The sequence below is a fragment of the Mus musculus genome, chromosome 10 (genome assembly GCF_000001635.26).
Source record: "Mus musculus strain C57BL/6J chromosome 10, GRCm38.p6 C57BL/6J".
Lineage (NCBI taxonomy): Eukaryota > Metazoa > Chordata > Mammalia > Rodentia > Muridae > Mus > Mus musculus.
In genome coordinates this window covers 27,369,254-27,389,397 of record NC_000076.6, presented here as the reverse complement: position 1 = coordinate 27,389,397, position 20,144 = coordinate 27,369,254, and the positions used below count along the sequence as shown (strand labels likewise).

Here is a 20,144-nt window from a genome sequence, read left to right as displayed (position 1 = left end):
GGATTTGGGGTGGTTTGTCTGTAGTTCTCTACAAACCGTGTGCATCATTGATGACATCTGTCACCTAAAAGTCACCCTTCCCTTAACATTGATTTCAACGTGTCATTTCACATTTTTCAAAGAAGGGAATGTGGAAATATGGAGGAAGTTGCCCGAGTAAACACATAACACTGCTTCCCTTAGAAGTAAGAATAAGTTACATTTTATTTTTAAAGTTGGCTACTTTAGAGATAAAGTGAGGGGACCTGAAATATGTATAAAGACAGCATTTAGGTCAGAGGGCTACTTTAGCCAAACAAAGTATGTCACAGAGAGTGGAGGATCATGTGATACTATAATCAAAGGGATTAATTATGGCTACAAATGCAAATGGAAAGGACTTTTCATGAATGAAATCAAAGAAGTTACTGTTGATCAGATTATCAAAAATTTTGCATAGAAAATCCAGCCAATACTGCCACTACCAGAGGACTGAGGTATTTTAAAGCTACCTCCTGAGGGGTGCATCCAGGTTCACTGTGGATAAAGACAGGAAGGATAGCATGACCCCTGTGATGTCTGGACCTATAGGATGTAGTGAAATGTTTACTTTAGAACAAGAGGAGACAAGACATCGGGTCTCCATGGGAGTACAGGCCACTGTCTGTTTTAAACAGGGTTTCAGAATTGCAGGCTTAGCCATCCAACGGTAATGGCTCCTCTTGACAAGGAATATGTGTCTGTCTTTGAGCCCTTGAGTGCACCTGAGTCTGTCCAAGGATCCCTGTGATGATGATGTCAGGGCCATGACAACCCAGGCAGGCACTCCTGGGAGCTGGAGGTGCTATCTAGGCATTGAAGTATTGCACTCAGGTAGTAAATGTGATCATTTTAGGAGCAAGTTCACAAGTGATCAAGTGGCAAGAACCACATCCTGTGTAACTCTGACATAGCCTTTTAGCTTTTTAATGTGTCATTATGTTAACCTTCCTTGATGAAGTGTCATAAAACCTAAGTTTGAATCAACAACAACAATAACAACAACAACAACAACAACAAAGCAAGAAAACAGTCCTATCCCTGCTTTCATTGTAGTCAGGTTAAAATAAAAACAAACATAACACCTTCCAAGACCAACAGCCACATCCATAGCAATTTCCTCACTTATCTGCCTTGCTTTGGGCTGAGGAGGAACAGTTGTGTTTTGGTCATTAATAGAAAAGGGAACAGTGCCTAAAAAACCTATTATGAATTCTTCTGGGAAAACATATTACAAATAATTGGAAGCAAATCTGAGTTTATATACTTGGCGGCAAATGTATAAGAGAAAGCAATTCTGCCTTGGCCCCTGGATGATTGATTAAATCTTTTATTCTCCCTACCTTTCATTCACACTGTGTTTATCAAGAGGAAAGAGAAAAGAAATGTTGTGTAACAATGTCTTCTTTAGATGAATTACTTACAAAAAAAAATGATCAATGACCTCCAATCAGCAGCTTATTCATTTTTTTTCTCAAATTTTAATGTCTCCAACATATTTGTAATTCTGCTCAGGTCCTTGTAGAAAATAAGGTCCCAAGTTTCAGCCTATCCTGCCCCCTCACCCCCCTCCCCATAGCTAAGCAACAACATGCACTGTTTCTGAGCTGCTTTGAGGGCACGGCCCAGCAGCTTCCTGTGGTCAATTATTAGCTGGATGCCAGAAAAAGAACAAGAACACTGTGTACTTGGTAAATCTGCAGCAAACTTCATCTTCTGCTTGTGTGGGAGGCAAAGTCCCTATGAGCACTCTATTCCTTTGAAAGGACCCAAGATCTGCTAGAGCTCTACAGATGTTTGACTGTATCCAGCCAAGAGTCTACAAACTCAGTAAATAAATTATTAGGATCTACACTGTACAGAGTAAGAGGAAGAACTACAATTTGGAGTACCAGCAATAACAACTGGCAATAATTGTTGACATCCATTCTATGAAGCATACAAAATGATAATCCAACCTCTTTGAGAGACATTTTCTTTAAATTTCATTTATTTAGGATATGCAGCCCTCTGTGCACATCACAGCGATGAGCCACACATATAGCAGTGACCCCAGCCACCTCCCAAGTGTGAGGTCATATCTGTAGAGGGTCCCTTGCTACATCACCACCTTTTTTTGTTTTATCTTTCTCCTCAGAGTTCCTGCCCAGATGTTAGTAATTCTGTAGCCTCTTCTTCCTGAAGCTTTTGCATTGGTACTTGGTCATATCCTCTGATCTCAGTTCTTAAAACCATCATGTCAAAGGGATGATGAGAACACAGACCATCTCCAGGGCAACAACTTCAACACAGACATAGATGTCTTGAACTTGGAACTTTTCTGTTATTTTCTCCCTTAATTGCTTTTGTGGAAGTCACATATGAATAAGAACAGAAGACACAAGTATGATCTGGTGGGGTTCATGTACAGTCTTCCTTTTGCACTCATGTACCTTCATACCTCATAGTGGTGGGGCAGAATCTCCATGGTGAGTGGAAATTTTCTTGCTATCCCTCCTGTCTCAGGCAGGACAGGTTGGCAATAGATAACTGGCATAAATGGGAAGCATAAATGATCATATAAATGAGATACATAGTAATTTCATGATTTTTTCTTACTCAGTAATAACAAATAATATTTCCCCTTTGAGCAATACACTATTCTAATAACTTCACATGAATTTCTTTTAATTCACAAAATAAAAGTTTAAGTTATTCTTATTGCTTGTTTTATACAAAGAAAAAAAACGGACATAGATGATTCAAATAATCATCAGATTAATAAGTAGCAAAAACATCATGGAACACATAAATTGGTGGGATTTAAAAACAAAACTCATTGAACATGTTCATACAACTAGAAAGAGCCTTACTGCACAGAGAATCCCATGTTAGAGTCTGATTCACAAACCCACTAAAATAAAGTACTCAATCGTTGTGGGAATACAAATTTTGTTTTCCAAAAAAAAATGATTTATGAAAAGTTTTCTTATGCAATGAAAAATATGAAACATAAGGAATAAAATTAGTATTTTCTTATTCAAAGAGAGTTGGGTCCATGTACAGAGATATGGAATGTATCACTTCACTTAAAAGCATAGAAACTTAACAAACCATGGATTCAGTTTTTCTCTTATAATGAGAATGTAGGCAGGACAATGTTGCATTTCACTCTTCCTGGGGAGATGCAAACAAGTATCTACTTACTCCACATAGGAAAGCAAAACCAGAACAATGCAAAGAAACTACCAAAGCACAGCTTGGTGAAACAATGAGTTTCGTAGGGGTTACTTAGAGGAAAACAGGTGGAGGGTTACTCAAAGTAGAAATGGCTCAAACACATCTACAAAAGTCTATCCAAGAACAGGTGTTACCTCATGCAAACTGGAAATCTCGAGGATACTGGGTAACCTGAAGGTGCTCAATAGGGTGGAAGGGAGTTCTTTCCAAGCAACTCAGTTGGTCTGAGTCTCTTCCAGGCTACTCTCTGCTTCTTGCAGGTAATGTGGCTCATCTCTACTTATTATTCCATGCTACTCAGCTGTTCTAAGCATCTCTATACTTCAGATTGTCTGAGAGTACTTTCTGCAGATTGTGTAACTATGCATGCTTCTAGGATTGAATCTGACCAGTTTCAGAGACTTCCTGAAGTTACTGAATTGTTTACTTCGAGAGTTTAATGAGCTTCCCTGCAGGCTGGAATGTTTTACATGCCCTTAGAGCAGTGGTTCTCAATCTTCTTAATACTGCAACTTTTCGATACAGTTCCTCATGTTGTGGTGACTACCAACTATAAAATTATTTTGGTTGCTATTTCTTAGCTGTAATTTTGTACTGTTATGAATCATACTGTAAACATCTGATAAGTAGGTCATCTGATAGGTAACCCCTGTATATGGGTCAGTCAACCTCAAAGGGGGTTGCTACTCAGACTGACTTAGAGCATCCCTTAGTTTCACCTCTTTTAACATGCCTTCCTACAAGATGAAGGGCTTATCTTAGAGGAAATTGCTAAATAACACTTAGATTAAACAATAAATAAGGTACAGAAAGTACTACACAAAGTTGATAATGTGAAAGTAGAATAAGAGGAGAAAAGTGGTCAAACAAGGGATGAGCAAAAAAGTCAGGGTGGGATGGTGAATCCTAGTTTGCAGACACACAATACCGGAGTCATCAGTAGAGTGAGCCGAAGGAGCATGCTCAGATTTGTAGAGCCATATCCCAAATTGTCTCTAAATATCAGTATCTTTTTATATTGTGATTTAGTCTCTTATGTCTTGCTATTTTAGAGGGATCTTTTTGTATGTCTACAATGGCCGACTCTTAATTAGTTGAGTCTATCAGTGGTCATCACAAAATGCTACATCAAAACAACATATTAATATAAATTTTAATTTGCACGCTTTTGAGGTCCAAACATACTTTCTGAGGAGGCTTTGAATCAGACAACAAGGGCTGAGGGAGACTGGATTTCTCCTTTAGACACACATGCAGGCTTTATTCCAACAGAATGACACAGGATCTGGCTCACTATCTGCACCGCCTGCTCCAAGATTTTAATTTTAAACAAGTGTGCCCACACAGGGACTGAAAACAAAACAGAAAAATGATGCATTAGACTTCCTTTGTGCTATTATGTGGCTTTTGAGGGTATGAATTGTTCTGTGCTAGCGATGTAGGTCACGGAACACTCCCTGTATTCAGGACTTCCTCTAATTTACAGCTTCATATTTTAGAAAACCATATTAATTTCACAGCTGTTTGAGTATGAACATTTTTTAATCTCCCTATAGCTCAAAGTTTTAGTGCTTTAACCCTGTAGAGCTTTCACAAAGTGTCAATTGCTTTGCATACCACTGTTCTCACTTAATAAAATACTTACATAACAAAACTTTCCTCACAAATTTTGTTTATGCTAAAATTAATAAAAATTTGTAAAAACTTGAAATTAATACAAAAGGTAGAATTTGTATTATTCCTGGATAATAACGATTCATTCATCGACTCCAAGAAATAGATAGTTATGGTTACAATTTTCTCAAAATCTAGCTTCTATAAACCAGAAGAGTCTGTATTGATATGATCAGTGTTAGATGGACTACTGAGTATGGAACTTTCCCATGACTTGGTGATCTTCCTTAGTCTACTCTGCCTTAAGCCTGTCCCCTTTCAGGAAATCTGTTCTCAGTCTTCTCCAGTGATGTCTGAGTAGGACACGGGCATAATAATAATTTCACCTCAATACATAAGATTGGAGGGGCAAGCCCTATTATGGGAAACAAGAACCATAAAAAGAATCTGAAGAATCACGGGTGAGGCATAAAAAGGGAATGGAAGTAATACATTGTCTTAGTCACACTTGATGGAAGCACGTCTTATGACAAAATGGGGAACAGATGCATGCAAGAGACTCATCAGCAGTAGCTTTCTGCCACTATAAGTCTTCCAGTTGTATCTACATGACCAGATGTTATTTATTGAAGGGATGCTTATTGAACCAGTGATTTGTTTGATAGTGTAATAGGCTGATAAGTGAGTCAGAATAGAATTAGGAGGTGCCTCAGCTATAATTAGACATAATTGCCTAAAATCCAGTGTTTTTATTCTTTTTCACATTCTTATTGGTAATTTCATTTATTTTCTTTTAAACAGTTATCCAACTTACCAGTTTCCCCTCCACAACACCCCTACCCCCTTTCCCCACCCTGGGCCATTGAACCTCCACAGGACCAAGGACCTCCCCTCCCATTTATGCCAGATAAAGCAATCTTCTGCTATATATCTAGCTGGAGCCATTGGTTTCCCCATGTGTACTCTGTGGTTGGTGGTTTAGTCCCTGGGAATGTTGGGGGGTCTGGTTGGTTGATATTGTTGTTCTTCCTATGAGGTTGCAAACCCCTTCAACTCCTACAGTCCTTGCCCTAACTCCTCCACTGGGGTCCCTGTGTTGTCTGATGTAATGTTTGGCTGTGTGCATCAGCTTCTATATTGGCAGAGCCTCCCAGGAGAGATCTATACCAGACTCCTGTCAGCAAGCTCTTCTTGGCATCAGCAATAGTGCTTCTATTCTTTAAGAAAGAGTAATATCTCTCAAGAAGCATTAGCAGAATTAAGGTGGCATCCATCAGTACACTCTGATCATGCTTTCTGACATCTACTGAGTAACAATAACCAGTACTGTGTCCATGTGTAAGTTCCTACTGAAATTCATAAGGGAGTGGAATAGATGCTTAGTGATTCTATTTTCTTAAGCTCTCTCGAGTTGGGTCACACCCAAATCAAAATTTGGAGCAATGCAAATGTCTGAGGAGAGTGAGAGAGCTTCCTGCTGGTATTTTCCCTCATGGATTGCTCTGGAACTGCTCCCTTTGAATTCCTTCCTGGCTGTGAAGATCACGTGATGACTGCATCCCTGTATAATGTTGGCTTGACAGCACAAAGATTTAGCAATGACATTTGCATTTGATAAAATATAAATGAGAAGCTCTCCAAAGAGACTGAGAAAACCTATTTTGACAAGTCCTTTTGTATCCATGCAAATATTACAGAACTGCATAAAGAAAAACACAATGGCCAATAAAATAGTTTCTCCTTAGGTTATTGTTTTATTACTTTAAAAGTACTGAGAATACAGTATGTAAAGGAAACTTGTATCGATCAGACCTTTCAGAGTTAGAAATCAGAGGAAATGGTGTGGTGGACATTAAGTAATGATTTTACTGCTTTTGAACATTTCTGGCACTTAGTGGTCAGCATCCTTCTCATACATCAAGACCAGTAGGAGTCATATGCTCTTTTATTTAATTATGATGGATTACAGGTTACCTATCAGGGCATGTTTAGATGAAAGTTAATAAAGCACATGTTTAACAGAGGACTTAGAAATAAAGCTTTACTGGATTGCTTTGAGTTGTTGAAACCAAGAAGACCACAAGGCAGACTCCGAAAACCAGAAAAATCTCAGCATCTAGACTTTCAAAAAACTAAAACTCCGAAAGCAGCTGAGACTTTAAGTCTGCCCATGGGCTATCTTAAAATTTAGGATTTCTGTGTGCTCTTTAGTTCTATGGAACATAGAAGCCACTGCCCCATGAAATATATTTTTGTATGGAGAGAAAAATAACAAGAGTCTCATTTTAGCCTATTTCAAAATGATGGACAAAGAATATTTCTTTAACCAGCTGATGATAAATCATGTATACATTTAGACCCAGGATTTTGATTTTCACTAGGTGAATAGAGAAATAAGAAGAAGAGATGATTATGACAAATATCCCCTGCAGATAGCTAGTTTTCTTATTATGTTTCAACTTATTAATGATAATCTATCCAACGGTGAATAATTTGTTTAAATTCCTATGACAGGCAAAGCTTTCATCCAGGAAAGACAAATGCTCCAATTGTAACTCAAAAGAACAAGAGAAAAACAATATCAGTTTTAGGGCAATTGAAACAAAGTATATGTTCAGAATAAAATACCTGGTATGGGATGGTAAAGAAGTGTTGAGAGGAAGCTGAAGCATGGAGTTGTCTACGGTGCAGTAATATGTGGTAAACAGTTCACTAGGCTAACATCTTCCTGCAGTTTGGGAATAGGGTGTGTGTGAAGACATCAGGTCCACACAGTCTTTGGCATGCCATCTTTAAAGTATCACTCTCTAATCAACTCTGAATCATCAACCGTGCAGGAGTGTTTATCCCTGTTGAGGTTCCGGATGAATGAAGTGGCATGGTTACCAAATGTTCTCTAGATCAAGGGAGTATGCTATATGCTATAAAGGAAATATTTCTAACTCGGCTTAAAAGAAGTATTAAGACTCAAGGAGGAACATATGCAATTGTATAAGCAGATCTTAATATTTTTCTCAACAGAAAATTGTTCCTTTGTGATGACACATTTAATAATTTCTCAATGACTTATTAACAAAACGGGATTAACCATGGACGAGATCTTTTCTGGTTGAGTAAGTTAAGGTGAATAGTTCCTATATTCAAATACAATATCATGTTTTTCTAAAATCACATTTATGTGTTAGTCTCCAATGAAAAAAATAGTATATCAAAAAGAAACTAAAATGTAATAAAATTTACTTATATTGAAGTCATGTTAACATGATTTCCAAACTAAGATGAAAGGGAATAATGGGTTAGAATTAATATATAAGGTTTATTTAAATCAACTTAACGTAAAATACTCAGAAATAAAAGGATATGAAAGGTTATTAAACTTAATTTGATTTCTGTGAAAACAGTATACTTTATATTAATTGAAAAATAGCTCATCAACCAACCTAAAAAGTTTCTTTTTAGATAGAAAATTAGTTGAATTTACTAAGTATTTGGAACTTTCATTAACTTTATTCATCCAGAAATTTTAAATCAACCCTTATTTTTTTTTTTTTGCCAGCGACTAGGCACTGTACTTTGTATTACATTACTTTAAAGATAAACTCCAGAGTTTTCTTATGACTTGGGATTAACACTGTAGAGGACACAGAACTCCTCAGTAATGCCTCAGGTTTAGAGGAGGACGGATAATGAGAATGTGGTCCATGATGGTTCCAATCAAGTGATGGATAGCAGTTGGCAACTGCATATATTTAAAATTAAGCCAATGATATTTCCAGATAAATTTGACCCGGGATGAAAGAAAAAGAGGAAGTCTCTAATGATTCTATATTGTCGGTGGGAAGTACCTGAAGGGGTGATTATTTACTGAAACTGAGCGGGGCATGAAAAGCAGGAACTCCAGTGAATCCTACAAGCCAGCGATGTAAACTAAGAAGACAGCATTGCTGCCTTTCATAGAAGTCAACCCCGGGGGACTTAGACAGAGAAGACGTCTGTATTGATGGCATGTGAAGCCATAGACTTTGGCAGAATGAATGTACAAGTAACAAGGATCAGAGAAGAAAAATGACATGATTTTGTTGTTGTTGTTGTTGTTGTTGTTGTTGTTGTTGTTGTACTGATGGTGAAAGTACATAAAATACATTTGATGCACAAAGTGTAAAGTAGGTATGAAGCTCCTCCTGGTCTGCTCTGTGTGCCTAGTCTACCTATATAATAAGGCTTTCTTATTAGCAATGGCGTGTTTGTGTATGTGAAGCAGATGGAAAGGCAGTGAACAGAGCAGCACCATGCCACTCTAATAGTGGAGAGGGCTAAGGCATCACATCAGATGAACAACCTCATCCACAAATGCAAATTGAAATATCCCCAAATGCGAAAAATTAATTTCATCTTTAAACATAGCTCTCATTCTGAAGATATCGCATGAGGTATACAAAAATATCAATGATCTACAACATTTTACAGTGGCACCCTTCTGCCCAGAAGTTTTCGGACAGTGTATTATTGTCAAGCTGAAATGCTGAGGGAGAGTGAGAAGAGAAAGTCAGATGAAGTAGGATCCAAATGAAGAATGCTTGTCATCTGAGTCTATCAATAGTGTAATTAATTATTTCATTTCCTAGTAGTAGATCAGATGTGGTGCAGACTGAGAACTGGTCATTTTAACTAACTAGGCAAAGGCTAGTGACTTTTGGGAGAGCAGATACCACGGAATGGAAGGAGCTTTGGAGCACTAAGGATACACGGGAAGCATAAATCAGAAAAGGGCCAATTACCATTGAGGGCCAAACCCTCGGTTTAGTAGCAGTGAAGCAAATGCCCCACTCCCTCTTTTTCCTAAGCCTCATGCTCCTCCTGTCCATTCTACAAATTGTTTTTGTACACACCCTAAAATGAAATATTTAGGCTAATTTTTCAAAGTCTTATTTTTAGAATATAACTCTCACAGACATGATTATATTTATGTTTTGCCAACAGCTTCTATTCTTTCATGAATAAAGCCTTTGCAGTACTTCTGATTAGGTAATTTCACTCTACACTTATGCCCTTATTATTTGAAGCAGTAGGCTCTGTCTCATTGTGCTGTGCTGATTTCACTGGCACACCCTTAGAGATTGCTGATACAAACTGGATTTAAAAATATTGTAAGGGGCCATGCTCCTTGTTGAACTTCATTCCTCCTGCTACTCAATGCAGAGTTTCTGACTGGTTATCAATAACCTCCAAACCTTTTTATTGCCCACCCAATATCACAGCAACCTTGTGTCACTAAGAGAATTAATAAAACTACAGGCATTTCCAACCATCTAAAGCAGATATACTCACATATTAAGGAACAATTCTCCTGAACAGAAACATAATTATTTGTTGGCTAAAATAATTTAAAATGGCATTTTAAAGTAAAATAAAATAAACATAGAGAATTCTTAGCCATATGCAAAGATAAACATGCCATACAGTATATTTTAACTAATGACAACTAGTCAACTGGTGAGCAGAAGTTACTATTGAGGCAGCCATTGGCAATGAAAAGAAACATCCTGATAAACTTTTCCCATTTATTAATCTGTGAAAAATGCATTTCTGAGAAAAGTCATTTCAAAACCTGAAGAGCCAATTGATAGTCATAGTCAGATATTTTCAGCAGGAATGATTTCCTGGGCCAGCACAGATGTCTATCCACCAGTATTATCTGTAATAGAAAACATTACAGAACACACTAGACTTTCAGAGCTTCCCAGAGCCTTACAGGAATACCGAGGTGGTCTTGAAGCACTCATTGAAGATAGACACCCTCTAGTTGTCAGTCCATAGACAGTCAGAAGTATGCTAAACAGTCCTGAAAACTTGAAGTTAATACTGTGGCAGAGAAAATATTTTATTCCATGTTGTGATTTAATACACATGAAGGTAGTAAAGGAAGAAAGGGAGAGAGAGAGAGAGAGAGAGAGAGAGAGAGAGAGAGAGAGAGAGAGTCAGTCAGTCCAAGGAAGCAGCCCACACCACAAGCAAACAGCTAGTTGATTCTTTATCCCAGAAACCACTTGGAATTAGCTATACTCACAAGATCTCTTGGCAGAGTGTCTTGCTGAACATACCAAAGCTGTGAGGACAAGTGTTCTTTTGCTGAATACTTCATGGTACTATCCTGGGGCTGACTAACCTAAATGAGCACATGTACATATTAAAAAAATATGTTTGTGTAAGTGAGAAATTCACTGACTCCACACACAGCCCAACGTGGTTCCCTGTACCATCTACATTAAGGAACCATCAAGAACACTCAGAAACCAGAGTCCAACATATTCAGTAGGTTCCTCTTTCACTTTAAATTGTTTGCGTATGGGCAATCAAGGGAAGACAGGAAAGAAATTCAGGCACACATTCAAGAACGGGAGTAACCTTTCGAGGGTGCTAATGTTAACATGAGGAGTTTTAACAGCTTTCTGGATCATTTACTCTTTCTTTAAACATTTAATTGATCCCTCCTTACAGAGAAGAAACAATGTAATTTAAAACATTTTTTTTTAGCTCATTGGCTAGATGCTGGAACCATGATATATTAGAGAATGCATGTAACTCTGAAGATCTCCAGCAGCAGAAGATACTCAGTGTTGTAATATTCAGCATTTTTGTAGCGCATTCAATCTCCCTCCAATGTGTCAATTCAATGAATCGATTCAACACTAAATATCAAGAGATCGATTCAATTCACTGGAGTGTTTCAAATTTTTACTCATGACCCATTTCAGCCTAGTTTGGTGTGTGTGTATCTCTCTCATCTCTCTCTCTCTCTCTCTCTCTCTCTCTCTCTCTCTCTCTCTCTCTCTCTCTCTCTCTCTCTCTGTGTGTGTGTATGTGTGTGTGTGTGTGTGTGTGTGTGTTATCAGAATCAGTTTCTCCTCTCAGTGGAGTAGTTTATTGGCAGTCAGTTGGTAAAATGCTTGCTGGGGTTATCTAAAAGTAGAATTCTGGGATAAAAATGCATATCATAGACTTGCCTGTCAAAAAAAATGTAATTAACATAGATGATATACTGTCTTCCAAAGTAGATAAGGATTCTAGACTGACCTAAGTCAAGACTGCAGTGTTTTTACTGAGTTTTCCTCCACTGGGGCTCAAACACTCAACTCTTAATTATCCAGTCATGTTCACACACGTGCGTGTGCGTGCATGCCTCCATTTGTATGTGGTGTGCTCAAAGAAAGCTACCCAATAAATATATTTTACAATTTTGATTTGATTGAACTATGTATAAGTAATATGACATCTATTCAGGATGCAAAATGAACTATTACAAGTATTTTTAATTGTTCTCTATATTTTAGTTATACAGATATGTGATTCACGGAAACACGTGTACACTGACAAGTTGTTTTCTTTCTTTTACTATGTTTCAAAAAGGCCAAGAAGAATATATCCATGTATATTCAAGCTGGTAGATTTCCCAGTGCATGGCTTTTAAATTGGAGAACTAGATTTCTCATATCTCCAGAAGCTTAAAGTCAGAGGTCAACATGGTGCTCATTAATTACTATGAGACCTCTCTCTCTGGATTGCATACTCTGGTCTTGTGTTCTTTCTTGGTGCAAAAGGAGCTAACATTCTGGAATCTTCTCATTAAGACACTGATCCCCCCCTCAGGATGACATCATCCTTATGGTCTAATTTCCCTAAAGGGTCTCCCCACTTCCATGTATCAACAATCAAATAAGGTTCAGCACATGCATGTGGGAATGGACAATGGGAACTTTTAATCTACTGAATATATTCAGTTCATATATATTACAATATCTGTATTTTGTACAAAGAGAAATCGCAAATCAACAACCTGGCATGTTCTCATTGTAAAATGTACTGCCCAATTCATGCTTGAGATGTTTGTGTCAGTTAGCTTTCTACTCATAAGAATAAGACTTGTGACCATACAAAACTAGCCTTGTCTTCAAAGAGTGTTTTCTTTCTTTTTTATATTATTTTTTTATTCGATATTTTATTTACATTTCAAATGTTATCCCCTTTCCTAGTTTCCCCTCTGAAAATCCCCTCTCCTCTCGCACCTCCCTTTTCCCCTCAATCCACCCACTCCCTTTCACAGTCCTGGTGTTCCCCTATACTGGGGCATAGAGCCTTCACAGGACCAAGGACCTCTCTTCTATTGATGACTAACTAGGCCATCCTCTGCTACATATACAGCTAGAGCCACAAGTTCTAACATGTGTTTTCTTTGATTGGTGGTTTTGTTCAAGGAGCTCTGGGGGTACTGGTTAGTTCATCTTGATTTTCCTCCTATGAGACTTCAGACCCTTTCAGATCCTTGGGTACTTTCTCTAGCTCCTTCATTGGGGACACTGTGCTCTTTCCAATGGATGATTGTGAACATCCACTTCTGTGTTTACCAGGCACTAGCAGAGACCCTCAGGAAACAGCTATATCAGGCTTTTGTCAGCAGGCTCAGTTGGCATCTGCCATAGTGTCTGGGTTTGGTGGTTGTTTATGGGATTGATCCCTAAGTGGGGCAGTCTGGATGGTCGTTACTTCAGTGTCTGCCCCGAACACTGTCTCTGTAACTCCTTCCATGGGTATTTTGTTCACCCTTCTAAGAAGGAGTCTAAGATTCAGGGCTAATATCCACTTATCAGTGAGTGCATATAGTGTGTGTTCTTTTGTGATTGGGTTACTGCACTCAGGATGGTATCTTCCAGATCCGTCCATTTGTCTAAGAATTTCATAAAATCATTGTTTTTAATAGCTGAGTAGTACTCCATTGTATAAATGTACCACATTTTCTGTATCTATTCCTCTGTTGAGGAACATCTGAGTTCTTTCTAGCTTCTGGCTATTATAAATAAGACTGCTATGAACATAGTAAAACATGTGTCCTTATTACATGTTGGAGCATATTCTGGGCATATGCTCAGAATGGTATTGCTCGATCTTACTGTAGAACTATGTCCAAATTTCTGAGGAACTGCCAAACTGATTTCCAGAGTGGTTGAACCCACTTTCAGTCCTACCAGCAATGGAGGAGTGTTCCTCTTTCTCCACATTCTTGCCAGCATCTGCTGTCACCTGTGTTTTTGATGTTAGCCATTCTGACTGGTATGAGGTGGAATTTCATGGTTATTTTGATTTGCATTTCCCTGATGACTAAAGATGTTGAACATTTTTTAGGTGCTTCTCAGCCCTTTGGTATTCCTCAGTTCAGAATTCTTTGTTTAGCTCTGTACCCCATTTTTAAATAAGGTGGTTTGGTTTTCTGGAGTCCAATTTCTTGAGTTCTTTATATATATTGGATATTAGCCTCCTATCAGATTTAGTATTGCTAAAGATCTTTTCCCAATCTGTTGGTTACCTTTTGGTCTTATTGACAGTATACTCTGCCTTATAGAAGCTTTGCAATTTTATGAGATCCCATTTGTTGATTCTTGATATTACAGCACAAGCCATTGGTGTTCTGTTAAGGAAATTTTTCCCTGTGCCCATATCTTCAAGGTTCTTCCCCACTTTCTCCTCTATAAGTTTCAGTGTCTCTGGTTTTATGTGGAGTTCTTTGATCCACTTAGACTTGAGCTTTGTTCATGGGGATAAAAACAGATCAGTTCTCATTCTTCTACATGCTAACCACAGTTGAGCCAGCACCATTTGTTGAAGATGCTGTTTTATTTCCACTGGATGGTTTTACCTCCTTTGTCAAAGATCAAGTGACCATAGGTGTGTGGGTTCATTTCTGGGTCTTCAATTCTGTTTCATTGATCTACATGTCTGTCATTGTACCAGTACCATGCAGTTTTTATCACAATTGCTCTGTAGTACATCTTGAGGTTACCAAGAGGCTCTTCTATTGTTGAGAATAGTTTTTGCTAGCCTAGGTATTTTGTTACTCCAGATGAATTTGCAAATTGCCCTTTCTAACTCTGTGAAGAATTGAGTGGGAATCTTGATGGGGATTGCATTGAATCTGTAGATTGCTTTCAGTAAGATAGCCATTTTGACTATATTAATCTTGCCAATCCATGAACGTGGGAGACCTTTCCATCTTCTGAGATCTTTGATTTCTTTCTTCAGAGACATATATATATCTTATCATATATATCTTTCACTTTCTTAGTGAGAGTCACACCAGGTATTTTTTATTATTTGTGACTATTGTGAAGGGTGTTGTTTCCCTAATTTCTGATTATCATTTGTGTAGAGAAAGGCCACTAATTTGTTTGAGTTAATATTATATCCAGCTACTTCATTGAAGCTGTTTACCAGGCTTAGGAGTTCTCAGGTGGAATTTTTCGGGTCACTTATATATATTATCATATCATCTGCAAATAGTGATATTGTGACTTCTTCCTTCCCAATTTGTATCCCCTTGATCTCCTTTTGTTGTTGAATTGCTCTGGCTACGACTTCAAGTATTGTATTGAATAGGTAGGGAGAGAGTGGGCAGCCTTATCTAGTCCCTGATTTTAGTGGGATTGCTTCCAGTTTCCCAACATTTAGTTTGATGTTGCCTACTGGTTTGCTGTATATTGCTTTTATTATTTTTAGGTATGGGCCTTGAATTTCTGATCTTCCCAAGACTTTTATCATGAAGGGGTGTTGGCCTTTGTTGAATGCTTTCTTAGCATCTAATGAGATGATTAGTAATTAATAATTAGTCTTTGAATTTGTTTAAATAGTGGATTACATTGAAAGATTTCCATATATTGAACCACCCTGGCATCTCTGGGATGAAGCCTACTTGATCATAATGGATGATCATCTTGATGTGTTCTTGGATTCGGTTTGTGAGATTTTTATTGAATATTTTTGCATCGATAATCATAAGGAAAATTGGTCAGAAGTTCTCTTTCTTTTTTGGGTCTTTGTGTGGTTTAGGTTTCATAGTAATTGTGGCTTCATAGAATGAATTGTGTAGAGTACCTTCTGTTTCTGTTTTGTGGAATAGTCTGAAGAATATTAGAATTAGGTCTTCTTTGAAGGTCTGATAGAACGCTGCACAAAACCCATCTGGTTCTGGGCTTTTTTGGTTGGGAGACTATTGATGATTCTTTCTATCTCTTTAGGGGATACGGGACTGTTTAGATCATTAATCTGATCCTGATTTAACTTTGGTACCTGGTATCTGTCTAGAAAATTGTCCATTTCATCCAGGTTTTCCAGTTTTGTTGAGTATAGGCTTTTGTAGTAGGATCTGGTGATTTTTGTTGGATTACCTCAGATTCTGTTGTTATGTCTCTATTTTCATTACTGATTTTGTTAACTGGGATACTGTCCTGTGCCCTCCAGTTAGTCTGGCTAGTGGTTTATCTAGTTTGTTGATTTTCTCAAAGAACCAGCACTTGGTTTGGTTGATTCTTTGTATAGTTCTTTTTGTATCCAATTGGTTGATTTCAGCCCTGAATTTGATTATTTCCTCTTGTCTCCTCCTCTTTTGTGAATTTGCTTACTTGTGGTCTAGAGCTTTTAGGTGTGCTGTCAAGCTGCTAGTGTATGCTCACTTCACTTTCTTTTTGGAGGCACTGAGAGCTATGAGTTTTCCTATTAGGACTGCTTTTATTGTGTCCAATAAGTTTGTGTATGTTGTGGCTTAATTTTCAATAAACCCTAAAAAAGTCTTTAATTTGTATCTTTATTTCTTCCTTGACTGAGTTATCATTTAGTAGTGTGTTGTTCAGCTTCCATGTGTATGTGGGTTTTCTATTATTTATGTTGTTATTGACGATCAGCCTTAGTCCATGGTGATCTGATAGGATGCATGGGATTATTTCAGTATTTTTGTATCTGCTGATGCCTGTTTGGTGATCAATTATATGGTCAATTTTGGAAAAGGTACCATGAGCTGCTGAGAAGAAGGTATATCCTTTTGTTTTAGGATGAACTATTCTGTAGATATCTGTTAAATCCATTTGTTTCATAACTTCTGTTAGTTTCACTGTGTCTGTGTTTAGTTTCTGTTTCCAGGATCTGTCCATTGATGAGGGTGGGGTGTTGAAGTCTCCCACTAGTATTGTGTGAGGTCTAATGTGTGCTTTGAGGTTTTATTTATTTATTTATTTATTTATTTATTTATTTATTTATTTTATTGGGTATTCATTTAATTTACATTTCCAATGCTATCCCAAAAGTCTCCCACACGCTCCCCCACCTACTCTCCCACCCACCCACTCCCACTTCTTGGCCCTGTTGTTCCCCTGTACTGAGGCATATAAAGTTTGCATGACCAATGGGCCTCTCTTTCCACTGATGGCCAACTAGGCCATCTTCTGATTCATATGCAGCTAGAGACATGAGCTCCAGGGGGTACTGGTTAGTTCATATTGTTGTTACACCTATAGGATTGCAGATCCCCTTAGCTCCTTGGGTACTTTCTCTAGGTTCTCCATTGGGGGCCCTGTGATCCATCCAATAGCTGACTGTGAGCATCCACTTCTGTGTTTGCCAGGCCCCGGCATAGTCTCACAAGAGACAGCTCTATCTGGGTCCTTTCAGCAAAATCTTGCTAGTGTATGCAATGGTGTCAGCGTTTGGAAACTGATTATGGATCCCTGGATATGGCTGTCTCTAGATGGTCCATCCTTTCATCACAGCTTTGAGTTTTAGCAAAGTTTCTTTAATAAATGTGGATGACCTGGTATTTAGAGCAAAGATGTTCAGAATTGAGAGTTCATCTTGGTAAATTTTATCTTTGATCATAAAGAAGTGTCCCTCCTTATCTTTTTTGAGAATTTTTTGAAAGTCAATTTTATGTGATATTAGAATGGTTACTCCCGCTTGTTTCTTGAGACAATTTACTTAGTAAATTGTTTTCCAGCTTTTTACTCTAAGATAGTGTCTGTCTTTGTCCCTGAGGTTGGTTTCCTGTTTGCTGCAAAAAGTTGTGTCCTGTTTAATATAATCAGTCTGTTAGTCTATGTCTTTTTATTGGGGAATTAAGTCCATTGATATTAAGAGAGATTAAGGAAATGTCATCGTTGCTTCCTGTTACTTTTGCTGTTAGAGTTAGAATTCTATTCATGTGGCTATCTTCTTTAGGTTTGTTGAAAGATTACTTTCTTGCTTTTTATCAAGCTTAGTTTCCCTCTTTCTGTTGAAGTTTTCCCTTTATTATCCTTTGAAGGGCTGGATTTGTGGAAAGATATTGTATAAATTTGGTTTTGTCATGGAATACCTTGGTTTCTCCATCTATGATAATTGAGAGTTTTGCTGGGTATAGTAGCCTGGGTTGGCATTTCTGTTTCCTTAGGGTCTGTATGACATCTTCCCAGGATCTTCTGGCTTTCATAGTCTCTGGGGAGAAGTCAGGTGTAATTCTGATAAGTCTGCCTTTATATGTTTCTTGACCTTTTTCCCTTACTGCTTTGGATATTCTTTCTTTCTTTTGTGCATTTGGTGTTTTGATTATTATGTCACAGGAGGAATTTCTTTTCTGATCCAACCTATTTGGAGTTCTTAAGGCTTCTTGTATGTTCATGGGCATCTCTTTCTTTAGGTTGGGGAAGTTTTCTTCTATAATTTTGTTGAAGATATTTATTGGCCCTTTAAGTTGGAAATCTACCTTGTCATCTATACCTATTATCCTTAGGTTTGGTCTTCTCATTGTGTCCTGGATTTCCTGGATGTTTTGGGTTAAGATCTTTTTGCATTTCACATTTTCTTTAATGGTTGTATCAATGTTTTCTATGGTATCTTCTGCCCCTGACATTTTCTCTTCTATCTCTTTTTTTCTGTTGTTTATGCTTACATTAATGGCTCCTGACTTCTTTCCTAAATTTTCTATTATCAGAGTGGGCTCCCTTTGTGATTTCTTTATTGTTTCTACTTCCATTTTTGGATCCTAGATTGTTTTGTTCAGTGCAATTTCAGTTAACATCATATTACAAATGATAGAAATTTTGATTTATTCTCATTCTATGTCCATTTGTGCTTTGTCTATATGCATGTCTGTGTGAAGGTGTCAGAAGCCCGGAGCTGGAGCTAGAGTTGCAGATTGTGTGAGCTGCTATTTTGGTGCTGGGAACAGAATTTAGAACTTCTGGAAGATCAGACAGTGCTCTGAACTGCTGAACCATTTCTCTAGCCTCATAAATGATAGGGTGTTATCAGTTGTTGATAAGGCAGTTATATTTGTGTATTTTGATAATGCTTTTATCTCTTTTTGTCCAGATTTATTGTAAATTGTTGGGCTTTCTTTCCCTTATTGATTTAAAAACATTCTTAAAGGTACCAAGGACCCTACCTCCTTTGTTTGTGGTCGTTCCTTTTATTTGAGCCAACAATTTATCTATCCTTCTCTGATAGGGTTGTCTTTTCTTTTATGGGTAATTGATAGGCTTCTGGAAGAGCAAGAGACATGTTCTTTGAGGGGTATAGTCTCTAGTGTATAGAGCATGCTTCATAGAAGGCCTGACACGCAAGAGTTAATGGCCATCACACACTGTACTTGATAGAATAAAGCGCACACACACACACACACACACACACACACACACACACACGGGTAGGAAAAGAGTGGAGATCTGAAAAGAATGAGAAAAGGGAACCAATATGATGGAAATATATTGTATGAAATTCTCAGACAACTAATAAAAATAAGGAAATGAAAAGAAGAATTATCTGCTCTTGAGGTAGTCCTGTGAAAGTACACCAGCTTCGTGTGCATTTTGGCAAGTTTCATTTGTACCTGGAAAATGGGCTGATCAAATTGTATTTCTTCTGGTGTCAATTGTGCTATGTTGTTTTTGTTTAAAATGTATCACTATTATATCTAGGTTCAATACATTTTCAGACAATCTATTTTTCTTACAGCATGTAATAGCCTGTGTAAATTTTTGTCTTCTTGGTCTATCAATTACTAAAAAAGAAATAAATCATAACAGAAACAAATCTATTTAAATGTCTGGGAGGAAAGATTTATCTAGTTTCCATCAAAATTTATCATTTTTTCTCCATATATCATCTCTGAAATGTATTTCTCCATTTGCCATAGGAAGATTTCAAAATCAGAATTATTTGTAATGCACTGTGGGGGCTCCTAGGTTTTTCAAATACAATCTAGTATTTTCTTACCAAGTGGTTTTTTTAAAACTATATAACAGATTCGTAAATAATTGAGAACCCAATTTGTAGAGAACATTATACTTGATTTAATACTTAATTTCTGGAAAGGCTACGAGAGGCATGATGATAAAATGGTTTAGAAGACTCAATTACAAATATGTACAGCATGTAAGTATATGGAACATGTAAGGAATGAGCAAACTGTTACATGTGCATGTATTGAAAGGCTCAATTAC

At 37.5% G+C, this 20,144-nt stretch overlaps 1 protein-coding gene across 5 annotated transcripts in view; it reads left to right on the top strand.

Moving 5' to 3' along the window:
- Lama2 (laminin, alpha 2) overlaps positions 1-20,144 on the top strand; it is a 635,907-nt gene that overhangs the window by 227,794 nt on the left and 387,969 nt on the right. The window lies entirely within an intron of this gene.